Raw genomic sequence first — 11760 nt, 5'->3', positions numbered from 1 at the left:
CACTAATGACATTAGAGATGGCTCAGTAAGCCACGATATTATGGCTGTAAGTCAGCATGCACAAAGTAAATATATTTACTCAAGTATTGTACTTTACTTGTACTTACTTGAGTATTTTCATGTTCCATGCTATACTTCCACTCTACTGTTTCAGTGGGAAATATTTTTTCACTACATTTATTTGATAGTTTATCTAGTTACCATAAATTGTAGGCCACTTGTAAAAAGTGTTTTTTTGCATTGTTGTATTGTCACTTTTACTTATGTAAAGCAATTAAATACTTCCATCACTGATACCAAGACTCTGAAATTGAGGCAGCTAAAATGAATTCAGCCATCATTCATTTGAAGATTTACAACTGTGCTTTTCCAACATTTCAACATGCCCTTTTAAAAGGCTTTTTAATGAATAGCAGAGTTAGCTTAAAAAAGAAAGACAATAGAGTATGAATGCACTAGCTTGAATGTAAAGTACCCTATTTAAATGAACTATTTAAGACTTTTGAGTATACCTTTATTTTTGACTCTTTTGGCGGAGTTAAATGAAGGCTTTTGTGAGCAAATAAAAGTAAGATAGGCCGGCCTACCACAGCAAACATCAGTGCCCCGGTTAGTGCTCACCTCTTGGGGACAGGAATATTACCATGCACGCCCACTTCACCATTTTTAGAAATTGCGGTGAGGACAAAAGTTACCAGTCTTCCCTTCCAATGTCAGGTGTTTGACCTCGCGCGCACACACTCACGTGTGCACGACGTCCTTCCCCCTCAGGCTGGATTTTATTGGACATAATAAAGAGATACCAATGTAGCCAAGTGCTCATGTTTACACAACTTCAAATTTCAGGCGGGAGTCTTGTTAGTAATAAAACACAGTTTCAGGCACTTCACACAAAGACCACTAACTAGAAGAGACTAGACTACCAGCGTCAACCTTTTTTTTCTTTAAATCAAAAAGTTTTGTGTGGGAAACAACATGGGAAATGAGCAATCGTCGAGGTGCATTCCATTTCGTTTGAACGATGTTCCCCTTTTCAACAAAAAAAAGAAACCTAACTGCACCACAGATGGTAAGCCAGACTCTTTTCTTATTTAACACCTCTTGTTTCTCTGAGACTTGACGGTCTACAAGTGGCCTTAAGGCTGTTAAACATTAAATAGATAACTAGTTAGGCAGGCTTAAGACTGCATTCAAAGACTGTAGCAGAGGGATACTTGAAACATCCACAAAATGAGATACAAATGCCTACAAATAACACTATTATAATAATTCACTGATTTTTTCAAACTAACTGTAGGCCTAGGCCGTATTTTAACACTTCCATATGTTTTAAAAAAATGGCAAGGCAAGAATGATTGAAATGATTTGTTTTCATTTTTTGATAGTAAAACATGTTATGACAATCACATTATAGCCTACATGTGGTACAGTTATTTACACCAATTTCTTAGCTCAAAAAGCTGATCCAAAACCAGCGTCTGAGCTGTTTTACCACATCTCATATTTCTTCAACTTTTTTGTTGTTTTAGACAGACAGGAAATGCCTGTCACTCATCTCTTGCTCAATTGAGCCCTGTGTGGCTGAGAGAGGTTCACAGAGGCCTCTGGTGATGTCATAGCTTTCCCAGACCCCCGCAGGGGAATGGGAAAAAAGATTGTTAGAATAAAAAAAGGACATCACTGGACAAGAACCAATGTGATCCAAAAGAAAAGAAAACAAACAATTTCAGTATGTTTTCAAAACTTCCCTTTCTATCTGTTTCCTCTTTTTGGCTCTGTTTGTTGTGTGGTAAAAATATATTAAAAGCACTTCTCTAGTTTGAATGCTGTCACGGAGGCCTATGATAACATATATAGATAGATTAAAGTTCCTTAAAGGTGCCCTGCCACACATATTTCATTACTTTGTGGTCTTGAGTCTTAAGGTCTACCATGGACTCTGTAACATTTCTTTTGTGGAAAAAATGCCTTCGTTAAGTTGTTTCAAGCTATTCTAGCATTCTAGTCATTGTGCAGAAAGACTCAGCTTGATTTGTGCCAGTTCTCATTCATATTCAACAAGCTAAGCTGCTTGACTCTGATTGGCTAACAGCTAACCAATGACAGCCTGGCTATCGGCATCCTTTACCCAGTGCAACTGGGCGAGCTCATGAATAGTAATGAGCTCAGGCAACATGATTTCAGACAGACCAGCTTTTGTAAGTTACATGATTTCTCTTCTTATTTCTTTTCAGTGGCTAGAGCTGACAGAGGAGGTCGCAGTTCATTTTCACATTCACAACATGACACAAACACATATGGACCTAAACACATTTAGACATTGCTGAAGGGCACTTCAACAACACATACTTAAAATGAGTCATTCATTATTTCTATCCATCGGCAGTGATGAAATGGTACATTCCTTTCACTCTCTCTAGTTCTAAATATTTTGAATGCATGTTAACTGACATGTTTGAAGTCATTCTTTTCAAACATACCAATATGCATCACTAGATGGCGCCACTGTATTATATTGATAGTGAAAACTGGGGGAGAGCCATTACAGAGCCCAGCACTTCATTATCTGACTTTGGCAAGAAAAGGAATGAGTTCATTGGATTATTGTAAGCCAAGCTAAATACATCTTCCATCATTTTATTCCCTGTATTAGATCCAACAGTCTGATTAGATCACTGCATAAAACAGTAAACACTTTTTTTCTAGTCAAACATCCATTGTCGAAATGTAAACAGCGGTATAAGACGTGTTTACGCTGGGGTTCAGTGGAAGTGGTTGCTTGTGTCTTGTTCCCTCAGGCAGCAGGTGTGCTTGTGTAATGTCCGCTTAGATCTGTTCCTATATTTGAAGCTAAAGCAGGGCCTGTCTTTGGAGAGTAGGTAGTGCTCATTGTATATGTTAAAGCACTCCCCCCCCCCCCCCCCCTTCAATCACGATGTCAGCAGAAGACCTGCTAGCATCAGGCAGAGTGAGTGTTTTAAAGGAGGGTGAGTGTGGAGGAAAACGTTAAGTCCTAAAGAAAGAAGAGTATAGAATTTCAGGTCAGACTGTATCTGTTACACAATGATCTATCATCATGACTGCTTCATCTGTTGTTTTTTGATCACATCTATGCCTAGTTTTACCCAGGTAGCATGCTGCGCAAAGTATCTATGATGCACATCTGTGTGTCTGGAAAGTAAAAGGTGTGTGTATGTGAATGTGAGTGTGAACTTGGCCATTTCACTCACATGTGATGAAGCTCTTGGGTGGCATAAGGGAAGGCAGTTAAACATTGAGCACCATCTTAATTATTCAAGACTGCTTGACTGTGTGCATGTGTGTGTGTGTGTGTGTGTGTGTGTGTGTTGTGTGTGTGTTTGTGAGTCGGTGAAAGAGAGAGACAAACGAGTACAAAATGAGGCGGATCATTTTAACAGTGTCATTCATTTGAATCAACATTAAAAATGTATGGCAACTGCTTAGATGCTCACAGACAGATTCCCATCAGTAAAGATAATTAATTAGCAAAGATAATAGGTGATGTTTCTGTCCTTTTTGATTGGGATTACTATTATTACATTATGAAATATTCATTATTTTTAATCTTTACTTTTTGACAAGCTGGAATAAGTGAATGCTCAGCATTTTTGCTTGATACATTATTTAAAAACATTTAACCAATCATCAACATTGTTGCCAAGTAATTTTCTGACTTTCAGCCCTTATTATTATCATTATTATTATTATTATTATTGGTTTAGTTTACATAATCCTAGCCCTATATTCAGCATGGCGTTCAACGCAGTACAAGAAAATCACTCTCCATCTTCCCCTAACTGTGGAGAATCTGACAGTAGGATGACAGTGGAGCCCACATTTCCCTTATTGCAATTTCAGCTTCCCCCTCTGAAGTTCCAGTTCAGTGTTTCCTCCCTGTTTTGCTCCTTGTCTTGTCTCCCCACTTCCAAGCAGGGGAGAGGTTTTTGGCGTCGTAGAACTGTGAGCCGGATGCTCCGCATAAAACTTGGCTTAATGTGGGGAAGCACCTGAAAATGCTATTATAAAGACAGAAGAACAATTGCTGATGAAGGCAGCTTGTTAATGAGAGCCACATTGTCTCCTCAACCTATAAATGTGTGATTCTGAAAGGCAGAGTCGGAAAAAAACATGGCCACTCTTCTGGAGCTCCGACTTCTTATATATACCACTGATTCAAACACAAAGAAAAGGCGAAGCCGCACTGGAAGTAATAATGGAGCCACTGCATTTTTGCCTCTGTATTGCTGCTTGTTGTGAAAATTCCTCTGGGATATTAGATACACTTTAGGAAAGGAAGTTATCATATTTACAAGTTCCCAAAATAGCCCTGTCACCCAGCACTCTCAGTGTATCAGTGTCCTACCAGAAGCAGGGCCCCGCAGAAGTTTCCCACACGTGTCACAGGCCAATGTCATGACAAGAGAGCGAGGGAGAGAAGAAGAGGGCCAGGGAATGGGTAGGAGGCAAGATTAGCTTTAAGGAGAGGCAAAGAAAAATAATGAGCAAGATAAACAAAAGCTCATGATAGAAAAAGACAGGGATTACGACAAAGGGCGTATAAATGGTGGTTGACTTCATGGCAGCGGTGGGACGTGAAGAACAGGAAAAGGGGCACAGATGGACGGAAGCACTAAGCAGTGTAAAATCGTTGAAAGGTGAACCAAGTGTCTGTGAAATTGAACCTGATGTTTCTCCCCTTTGAATCAACCGCCAGGGTCATGTAATGGGGCGTTTAATGGCCCCCACAGCTCTGTCGTTCGTCTCACATGATGATTTTCAGAGCTGTGCTCCCTACCTGTAGGGCCCATTTGTTTACCTGTTGGAAAAAATTCGCTGCATACTGTACATTGGAACATCTAAAGGCGGCATGGACTTGAGATCAACTTACAGAGTTCCCAGTGGCTCATATCCTGCTTTGACGGCTGTCTTTGATGTCTGGTATGCAGTCCGTCTAAGGAGTGAGCTTCCAGATAACGCTTAGCGTCCAATCCAACACATTGCTAGATTCTGACAGCACAGGAATTATCAGTTACATTTGATGTCACTTACTGGCATACCCCTAGTCAAATGCCTTAGATTAAAGTCCCCCTCCACTCAAAAAAATGTTTTTAATATTGTTACTTCACTTAGATGTTTGGCCTTCATTGTGAAGAGCGATGTTTGTGCAGTGTTTGACACTAGAAGGCTATTTTCATATCATTTAGGACATGCACTAACATGCATGCTTCTGTGCTTGGAAGCCAATCATGGTCCAGTATGAAACATCACACAACTGTGATGTATAAACCTCCAGGGCACATACAGTACACTGAAAATAGAGCTTAAAGTTCACAAATTTAAGACATTTCCATATTCCTAGACTGGATGGAGAGGGACTATGTAAGATTTTAACTGGGTAATTGAATGTTTTTGTGGAGAAACCATATCAGAATCACAATTGTTATTCCAGGCAGATCATTTGGATATGTCTTGAAACATGTCTCTAAAAGTTGACATTGCACACAAGCATCCACAACACAGTGATGGAAGCCACTAAATCACAGGTTTTGTGTTTGTGTTGGACATATCAAGTTTTTATCTCTTTTACTGACTGTTTTTTATTCACACACAGAAGATTACTTTGAATGAATCAGCATTAATAATCCATCTCATCTAGATATTAGAAGAAAAACAGAAATCTTTTTTGTCCCTTTACTTCTATTTAATAAAATATATGTTTATTTTGGTGTTGGACTCCAACTAAATTGTTTCAGCAAAAACAAGCTGATCTGTATCATATGAAAACAGAGCTGCTGATCTGTGTCTGCTGCCTGGTTCAGCTGCAGCTGCAGGGCTGCAAGTCCATTACAAAGAAGAGCTGTTTCTCCCTGTACCAAATTTATTTTTCTTATTCGCAGTCTGGAAATGTAATGATAAGGCAGGAATCTGTGTCTTGTCTCCCTCTGTCCCATCATTTTCTGAAAATGTCCTCTATTTTAACATCAATCTTTAGATAAATGGCATTCAAGTTATGAGAGCAGGAAGTAAAGAAGCAATTTTACAGATCACGTTTTATTTGACCTGAATTCTCGAGCTAGAGAGGAGAAATACACCTGATCGTGTTTCCTTTGAAAATGACTCAAATTTGATCTTATTCTCACTCACATCTCACTCTCATACTGTCAGAATTTGTGACGGTTGGAAGTGATACTGAAAAGATACTTCAAGTAGCAGGAAAGAAGGAAGCCATAATGTGCTCAGCGAGGGGCATCCGTCCAGAACAGAGTGGTATAGCTAGCAGAGAAGTCGGTACACACCTCAGCTTCAAGCTGCTCCATGGGAACCGGGGATGGATGGCAGCTGTTTCCCTGGAGACCTGGGGACTAACACGACTTGCTCTCTAATTACCTACGCCCACCTGAGTCAGCAGCGAGGCAGGGGAGCATGCCTCAGCTCAAGACCCTTAGCACAGAAACAACAAATATCTCTTTGATTTCGTTTTGCGACTTTTTTCTGAAATAGATGAATAAAGGCCAAAGGAGAGCAGCTAAGGAGATGAAGGCCGGGAAGGAAACGACACAGGCACGTGGGAAACAACGCTGGCATGACTGTAGAGCTAAGCTGACAGGTAAATTTGAAACGTTTTGGCTGAAGAAAGGTGGTAGAAGGACTGTGTCCCCTTTACCTGCATGATAGATCTCAAATTAGCAACAAAAAAGAGCAAGCTCTGAACATGTGAGTGAAACATCAGCTAATTAAGCCCCAGCGTGGCTACCCTGTTCAAGTCAAAGGACACGAGCTGTTGGTATATTACATGAGGTGAGGCATTGCTGTTCATTAGAGCTAATGCAAAGAGAGTTGAAGGCCTTGAAATCACCCTCAACATCATGAGCATTCGACACGTCATTACCAGACCCGCTGGTATACTACTGCTTGTGGCTTGAAGATATGCACAGAGGACCTTACAGGCTGGGACTCTGTCTTTAAAAAAGGTCTGTTGATTCATGTGTAGGTCCATCTCTCTGGAAAACGACAATCATTACTCCTCTTCCAAAAAAAGTTCCCCGGAAAAAATAATGACCAGTCAGCCCTGACCTTGATTGTAATGAAGTGTCTGGAAAACATAATGATGTGAAAGCTCACTTCGAACATAAATGGACAGCTAGATTCTTATCAGTTTGCCTATGAAGACAATTGTGGCACGGATCTTATTTGGCAAGGCCTACGTTAGAATGTGTGAGTTCTCCCATTCTGTTTACATTGTATACAAATGATTGTACAAGGAGTCATCCCAGCACTTCAATGTCAAGTTGTCTGATGACACATCTTGGGACTTATGAAATCAGACAACTGGCTTTAGTTGAAAGGTTAAAATGTGGTGCGATGACCATCATTTCATTGTAAACATTAAGAAAACTGAAGCAATTAATTTTAATCCAGGACATCTGGGAGATATTTTTCTACTATTGGTCCATAATGCTTGTATTACCCAGGTTTATTGTTACAAATACTCCAGTGTACACGTTGTCTGTAATCTGTCTTGGAATGTCCATGTACATTCGGCATGCACTGGGATCCAGGAACAACTTTACTTTTTTCGCAGTCTCAGGGTGTTTGGGGTTGGACAGAGGGTAATGATGTTATTTCATCATGCTGTGATAGAGCGTCACTTGTCTGGGCTGTGCACCTTACATCTGTTACTGCACTATAATTTGTATGTACTGTATGTGGCAGCCTTTATGTCCAAGACAAATTTCCCTATGGACAAATAAAGTGATCTTATCTTGAATATCTCATATGACAGTTGACGTGACTCATTCACTCAGAGTTCTGGAAGGAGAGTCTTGACTTATATCCCCCAGAGAGTCAATTATTTGTATGTCCCTCATAGCGAAACCCAGCCCAGTGGAGAACAAAAACTGCTTTGTGTTACAGCCTCTGTTTTAGGTCATTTGTTTTGGATCTGGGGATCTGATTTTGTTTTTGGAAGCGAGCCATAGTTAGAATGCCTGTGACTGTGATGATATCATGAAAATTATAAGCATCTACCATCAGCCATAATATCAAACCAAAGGGAGATACATTATTTTGATAACACTTAATCCTCAGACAGTGACAAATTCTGCATTGACAAGACAACAAAGGAACTTTCATGACCCGTGACATATGTAGACCAGAACGGTTTGTCCAGTCAGATTTTTCTGCCTTCTATGGGAAATTTGGAGCTGGACAGTCTCATGATCTTCAGAGAGGGTCAGAAAAGGGGCAACTGGTAGATACACATTAATCAGGAAAGCTAGCAGAAGGTGACCATACATACAGCCCAGGTCTGTCTTACTGTATTTGGCTACCAAATACAGAGGAATGGAAAGGGGTTTGGAAGGAAATATGCTATTATGTAATGGACCGGGAGCTCTCTGTTATCCCTATATGCCCCTACCTTTGGAACTGTGAGACAAAACGGGCACACATTAATGGTCAGTATGTAATATGACACCTGCTGGCTGTTGTTCTTGAACTTCTTTCACTTTGTGGAAACATTAGAGTTTGTCTTTTTTAGCGGACTGAGTGACTGCACAGGGTAATAATAGCAGAAGTATTTTGTGTCATAACCTTAGGGCTTTGATGGGGTCACCGAGCCCCTCTACGGTCAAGGTCTCTGTCACCGTGGGGGCTGGTGTCTGTAAACATATTGTTACTCCTAGCAACATGTAGGAAACACTCAAATCTGTTAATATTTGATTTTTGGAAAACTGCTTTATTAGTCTTGCGGCGCGGGTGTTTTAAAAAAACACTTTTCCCCCCGACACTGTATTATTACAGTTCACAATGCAGTAATGCCGAAAAACACTGTTCCACTTTTCAGGAACATTATCTTCAATGAACGGATGTCTTAGCTCCAGTGAGAAACAACAGTACATGATCAACACATGAAAAGAAAGTTATTAAAATGTTAAAGTGGTTGTAGCTGAAAAGCCCCAAACTGAGCTGCTCAGCAGTTCGCCAAAACCACTCCCGTTTCGCTAATGAGATTTTGGATTCTTTTCTTCCGAATATTTGAGAGTGAAGCCATTTAGAGGTTAGAATCTGGGACCCTGGAGGCAAATTCTGACAAGCCTTAAAATGCCTGGGAAGCAATTTCCTTTTGAACTGTGTCATAAATTCTAATGATGTTAACAGGTTTGATTTAGATTTTCTTAACTATAGGTTTGTTGTTTAATATATACCACAAGAATTCACCGCTTTCCCTCCTAAACGCGTGACAGGATTAATGTGAATATGGCACAAGACGTTTTTTACAGCTGCGGTGCAGCAGTGAAATGCTGTGGTTCAACAACATCCATCCCCTTTTAAAATATTATCCCACAGAAACACACATTCATGTATATACATACACCCACATAAACGTCCTTCCATGTTTACACACACCTTTCTTTTTTTAGCATCATATACCTAAGAGACTCTCTTATTTTGTATCCGTTTTTGAAGAACTATTAACAATATATAGCTGTACATTGTAAAGTGTAATGCCGTCCATTGTTGGGATGTGCCTGGCAGGCCGTATAAGCCAGCCTGCTGTTGTTTGTGTGGAGTCATTTTAAAAATGACCAAGACCTTTATATAGGCATCTTCCTCTTCCTTTTTGCCCAGAGACTGGCCACCACTTAAACAACTGTATAATTCCATGATTTTTCCACTGCATCAAACATGCTAATGTCTAGTCACTGCTAAAGAAAATGGAAGAAAAAGAACCAAATGAGGACTGATTTCTAACATGGAACAATATTTGTACTTTTGGATCACAGTTATTAAGATGGATTACTCCATCTCGTAAACTCACAGAAGACATCATAGATGATGTATTAGGGAATACCTTCATTCTGTCTTAAGCTGTGCTTGTATCTGGAGCCACTATGCAAAAAGCTAGAAGAAGTTGGCTATGTTGTTCTGGGCCAAGAGCATTTCCTGCATCTCCTTCGGTGGTGCATCCGCTCCTCATCCCAGAGAACATTGAGACAATAGAACAGATGGAGGAAGAACACTGTCCGCGCATCTGGTTAAATGCATTGAAAGGCCATTTTTAGCATGTCTCCCACTGACAGAGAGGCCTAAAACAACATTTTAGTGGAGCCATGCCACTATTTCATCTTCCACTAGCACAAACTAAACATGTTGTTCTTTGTAACAATGTGCAACATTGATTTACTGATATTTTAATGTGCTTTAAAATGCTCAATAACAGCTAAAAAGATGGTCATGTAAAAAAAAATATAATCCCGCCCCACTGACTCCATTGTGTTTGCGTAGCAGGGGTCATTTAATGTCAGTAGCTGACACGTTATATAATGTCATGATTTAGACTCCTTAATGGAAAATGAATCAGGAAATTGCTCATATTCCCTGTCCATTATCATTACCATTGTTAACAACCTGCCTACCAACAGGAATAAAGTGGACCTTGAGTTACCTTTATTTGTTTTTGTCTGAAACACGTTTCTTTCTCATGTGTGGTATTATCGCATGTTGACATGTTGTGAAATGGTACTCACATATACTGCAATAGACTTTGCAGGTACTGTAGAAATAGTTATGAGGTCTAATTTGAGCATTTCTCTGCTTTCTGTTTGTAGTCAGCATTACTTTTGACTATACCAATTGTTTTCCCAGCACTGAAGAAAACCAAAATTAATTATGAATTGACAATGTACTGCATTTCAATGCAGCGCTCATACCAGCAGCAGGGCTTTGTTTCCCCCCACTTGCCAGTGATTCACTTCATGGTGGTGTTTTTAATTTACAGAAATCTGAAATTGCAGAAGTGAAACCAAGCATGCATGCACTTTGTCAGCTCAAGACTGCCACAGCATTCAGCGCATGATCTGAGGATTTTGGAAATTAGAACAATCTGTGAGGGCACCGAGCAACACATGGCAAAAACGCCCCCTAAAATGGATCCACTCAAAGGCAAACTCTGCACTGTTGCTTTAATAAAAAAAGAAAGAACAAAGTTTCAGCTTAGTACGTTTCATCATCTATGTGAGGGACTTTTTTACTGAGACAATAGCTTTGGCAATAGTTGAACTCTTACTGTGTTTTTCAAAAGCAGGTGCTTGACTCCAGTGGCCTGTTAAGAGTCGACTTAATGAAAAGACAGGAGCATACATTGAAAACAGATGAGAATGCACTGTAGTAGAAAACAGTGCTTAAACCAAAAGAGGTGATCAGAAAAAACATTGCTGTATGAATGTGGCTCATTGTGTTGGCCCATGTGTGTTTGATGGAGATGGTTGTGTTCACATTGAAGGTGGGTATGACTCACTTCACCCATTAGATCAGTGGCTGGGGTTTGGACAGCAGCCCTCCCCTGATACCGAGACCACCGCATACAAACCTTCCCAACAGCCATCTGCTCAGCATTTCGACACTGTTTTTGAATCTTTAAAGACGAATTTAAATACTGCAAATGCAACACTTTGCTGTCCAAGGACCAGTCACTGCGCCGTGCTGCGTGGCAGCAATCACACTGCTGCGGGCCAAGTTTCCTTGAGCAAACGAGGCATGTCTGCCCTCCTTCTCTGGAAATAACTCTATTCACTGTAGGGGCCCTCGTGAGATCGCTGCATCACAGATGCATGGATCAAAAGGGGGACAGTATGCATTATGGTTCACATAAGAGCAAAGTATTCCTGTTTGCTCTACAAAAATAGATACATCGTACTGACAGTGTGTTGTACTTTATGTCGTGTAGATGTAGTGGTG

The sequence above is a fragment of the Etheostoma spectabile genome, chromosome 10, assembly GCF_008692095.1.
Source record: "Etheostoma spectabile isolate EspeVRDwgs_2016 chromosome 10, UIUC_Espe_1.0, whole genome shotgun sequence".
Taxonomy (NCBI): domain Eukaryota; kingdom Metazoa; phylum Chordata; class Actinopteri; order Perciformes; family Percidae; genus Etheostoma; species Etheostoma spectabile.
The sequence above is the reverse complement of the archived record's forward strand: the minus strand, read 5'-3'. Positions refer to the sequence as shown.